The sequence below is a fragment of the Arachis duranensis genome, chromosome 3, assembly GCF_000817695.3.
Source record: "Arachis duranensis cultivar V14167 chromosome 3, aradu.V14167.gnm2.J7QH, whole genome shotgun sequence".
NCBI lineage: Eukaryota > Viridiplantae > Streptophyta > Magnoliopsida > Fabales > Fabaceae > Arachis > Arachis duranensis.
In genome coordinates, this window is record NC_029774.3 from 82,671,943 (window position 1) to 82,676,747 (window position 4,805).

A 4,805-nucleotide genomic window follows, 5' to 3' on the forward strand; every position below is an offset into this window, starting at 1 on the left:
TGTGGCTGAATGGGTATTTTTCTTGTAGTGGCAGCAGTAGCAGTTTTCATGAGACAATTCCTAGGCATCAGAACCATTCCCCTCTGAATCAGCTTTCTCTTCAACATCAGTGGCAGGGTCTTCATCCTTTTGAAGTTTATCAATGAAGGTCATGAACACAGCCACTCTATCCCTTGATTTCTTTAGGAAATTCTCATGCTTGCTAGCTAATTTCCTTTGCTCTTTGCTCATCGCAATCATGTGATTTGATTGGGAAATGAACTCCTGAACAACATCTTTTACCATATTCAGCAAAGCAAATTTCTTCCCAGTAGAGATGGATGTACCCTCAGTGGAGAGAGACGGAGAATCCTCAGGAACAAAGTCATCATCTTCATCATCTAAGACTACCCTTTCAGATCGAGTAGGTCCTTTATTCTGTTTCACTGAACCACCCCCTTTTAGGTATGAATGTCTATTTTCATATTCCTCATTGGTCAAGTCAACACCAAAATACTCAAATATGCAAGTTAGAAACATGCCATAAGGAAGAGCTTTGTCCTTTTCACTCCTAACAGAGTCAAACATATATCTAACCATCAAGTATGCAAATGAAGTTTCAGTTTTGGTGAGAAGGGCATATAAAACAAGAGTATCACTGTAGGAAACCCTTTGATATGAGCCGCTTTGAGGTAGAATAATGTGGTTGACCATTTGGTGCAACTAAGCACGCTCATTTCCTAGGGCTTTGTGAGTGGGTGTAATACCATCAATTAAAGAAACATGTTCACAAATGTGAGCCAATGCATCATGAAAGTAAATTCCAACTCCTTCATCCCATTTAACCGAAGTGTAAGCATAAGGCCCAACATCTGTATACTTCAAAGCATCATTGATAGTTTCATTGTTTAAAACTATGTCTCGGCCCTTTACATATGAATGAGCAGTGCCTTCATGATAAGTCATGTTTGCATAAAATTCTTTGACCAATAAGGGATAAACAGGCTTTCTGATGTCAAAAAGATGATTCCAGTCTAGAAAAATCAAGTTATCAACAAATGGAAAACCTTTTCTTTTCAAAGATGGCAGATCAGCGAGAAAAGATGGACATAGGGTGCGATACTTGATAACCCCATCATAAAAGTCATTATTCATGGCAGATTTGAATCTATAGGGGTTATAGTTCGAGTGAGAGGTCAAAAAGTGAGCTTTGTGATCAAAAGGTCCAATGTCTGGTTCTTTAACATTTTTGAGAGGGACTCGAGTGTTACCTCGTTAAGAGCGCACAGGAACCGACCTGGATTTTGGTTGTGTTAGTTCGGGAACAGGTTCCTCAACCGCCGGACTTTTGCCCTTGGAGGAGCTAGGCTTCGCAGAACCAGGTTTTGAGGAGCCTGGCTTGGAAGTTGTGACCTTCGGTGGTGGTGTCGGCTTGGCAGGAGTAGGGTACCTTGGTGTGGTCTTGGTTCATGCCATGGGAGTAGTGCGAGGAGGAGAGGTAGGAGGAGAAGGTGAAGGAGTGAAAGTGGGGTCTTGAGAGCGAGTTGATGGTCTAGAAAGCTTATGGATCTTTTCACGTGGTGCTCTTTTAGCAATTACTTTCTTCTTCATTTGGTTAGATTTAGGCTTTTGAGGGAAGAGAATCAGTGGAGTGAGAGGGAAGAAACCGAAGGGTTTGAGGAGAAGTTATGGAGGGAAGAGAGGGAGTGTTGGTAACCGTACCCAAAAGTGGATTTCCAAAACCATGTAACTTCATCACCTTTTGAAATGAAATGAAAAGACCTGACCTCATAAAGGAAAGATTTTATATGATTTTAAAATTAAAAAAAATAGGAAATTAATTTTAAATTTTTGAAAACTTTTAAAAATTAATCAAACTGAAAATCTTTTTGGATCATGAACATAAAATGAAAAACCCTTAAAAATTAAGCACACAGCCCAACAAAAACAACAACGAAACAAAAAATGTAACATTCGTATATGGGCCCAGAGATGGTTGGATTTAAGGAAACACATTGGACAACTCTAGATCTGATATTGAGGTTGGCCCAGATTAACTTTCACTTGAAATAAGCCCAGAACACGCTTATTTGAAGGAAACGTTCATCACCTGCCCAGAATTGTCTCATACCTGTTTATGAGACAAAAAGCTCCAGCAAATACATCAGCATTTTTCAAATAAGGAATCATAACTCAAAATTCCTAGACAAGTCCTAAGCATGCAGAATCTATCCTTAGCTAATGGTTTTGTGAAAATATCTGCTAATTGATCCTCAGATTTAACAAATTGAATACTAATATCCCCTTTTTGGACATGTTCTCTTATTGAGTGAAATTTCACTTCAATATGCTTAGTCCTAGAGTGCAAAACTGGATTTTTAGAAATATTGATGGCACTCATATTATCACACATCAAGAGAATATTTTCAGCATTTAATTTGTAATCAGCAAGCTGTATTTTTAACTATAAAAGCTGAGAACAACAAGAAGAAGCAGCTATATACTCAGCCTCTGTAGTAGATAAGGCCACTGTCAGTTGCTTCTTACTTGACCAAACATTTAAGGACTTTCCAAGGAAGCAACATAGGCCTGAGTGCTCCTTTTATCAACTCTATCACCAGCAAAATCTGCATCACAATAACCAACTGCAGAAAAATCATCAATCTTAGGATACCAAAAACCAAAATTGGATGTGCCATGAACATATCTAATGATCCTTTAACTGCTGAAAGATGTGACTCTTTAGGTTTGGATTGGAACCTTGAACACAATCCAACACTTTGCACAATGTCGGGTCTAGAGGATGTTAAGTACATAAGAGAACCAATCATTCCTTTATACCTAGTCTCATCTACATCTTTCTCAGTTTCTCCCTTATCTAATTTAGAATTAGGTTGCATGGGAGTTCCCATGGGTTTGGCATTTTCCATACAAAATTTCTTAACTAATTCCTTGGCATACTTCTCTTGATGAATGAAAATACCATTTTCATTTTGTTTAATTTACAGCCCAAGGAAAAAATTAAGTTCACCCATCATACTTATTTCAAATTCACTTATCATGAGTTTTCCAAATTCAGAACAAAGGGATTCATTTGCTGATCCAAAAATAATGTCATCAACATATATTTGGACTAGAATAAAAGACTCATTAGAATTCTTGATAAATAGAGTTGTGTCTGTGGTGCCTCTTTGAAAATCATTTTTCAAAAGAAAAGAGCTAAGTCTCTCATACCAAGCTGTAGGAGCTTGTCTTAAACCATAGAGAGCTTTAGATAATTTGAAAACATGATCAGAATGCTCTTTATTTTCAAAACCAGGTAGCTGCTCCACATACACTTCTCTATCTATCACACCATTCAAAAATGCACATTTCATATCCATTTGATATAATTTAAAACCACAAAATGCAGCATAGGCCAAGAGAAGTCTTATGGCTTTCATTCGGGCAACAGGGGCAAAGGATTCATCAAAGTCTATTCCTTCTTCTTGGTTATATCCTTGTGCCACAAGCCTTGCCTTGTTTCTTGCAATGCTGTCATCTTCTCCTAACTTGTTCCGAAATATCCACTTGGTGCCGGTCACTTTCTTTCCACTCGGCCTTGGAACCAAAGTCCACACTTAGTTCTTCTCAAACTCAAGAAGCTCATCCTCCATTGCTTTAACCCAAGAAGGGTCACTAAGGGCTTCCTTGACATGTTGAGGCTCTATTTGTGAGAGAAGGGCAATGTTTGAACCTTCATTTGCCTTTCTAGTGGATGACCGAGTTCTAACCCCTTATGAGACGTCCCTAATGACAAATTCCTTTGGATAATTCTTCAAGAATCTCCATTCACGAGGTCTGGTGGACTTGGAGGTAGATTCAGTTACCAAGGGACTTTGGGTGCTGCTGTCTTCAGGATCTCCCTCAGATTCATGAGACAAAATGGAATTGTCTCTCGAATTTTTAGCAACTGCAGTTTCTAGGTCAGGTTGAACAGAATTTCCGTTTTCTTTATTTTGCCCAGTTTCAACTTCCTTTTGAGCTTGATTTTCTGCATCACAATCTTCCAAAATGCTTTGCACCAAGTTAGTATCACAAAATGTAACATGTATGGACTCCTCAATAATCCTAGCATCTTAATGATAAACCCTATATGTTTTACTAGTTGTGGAATATCCTACAAACAAACACTCATAAGCCTTTGGATCAAATTTACCCAAATTATCCTTGTTATTTAAAACAAAACATTTGTATCCAAAGATGTGTAAGTAGTCTAAGTTTGGTGGGTAGCCTTTCCAAAGTTCATAAGGGGTTTTCTTCAAAAATTTCCTTATGATTATTCTATTCAAAATGTGGCAAGCCGTGTTAACCGCTTCAGCCCAAAGGAATTTTGGAACATTGCTCTCACAAAGCATAGCTCTTGTCATCTCTTGTATGCTTCTATTTCTCCTTTCCACCACACCATTTTGTTGTGGTGTCCTTGGACAAGAGAAGTTGTGAGATATTCCAAATTCCTCACAAAAGCATTCAAATAAATTGTTTTCAAATTCAGTTCCATGATCACTTCTTATAGAAGAGATTTTTAAATCCTTTTCATTTTGAATTTCTTGCAAAAAAGGTTCAAAGGCCGAAAAGGCTTCATTTTTGTGTGCAAGAAATAAAACCCAACCAAACCTAGTATAGTCATCCACAATTACTAAACCATAATGTTTACCACCTAGGCTTTGAGTTCTTGTTGGACCAAATAAATCAATATGTAGCAACTCAAGTGGTCTTTTAGTAGAGATGTCTTTCTTTGGTTTAAAAGAGTTTTTTGTTTGTTTTCCCATTTGACAAGCATCACA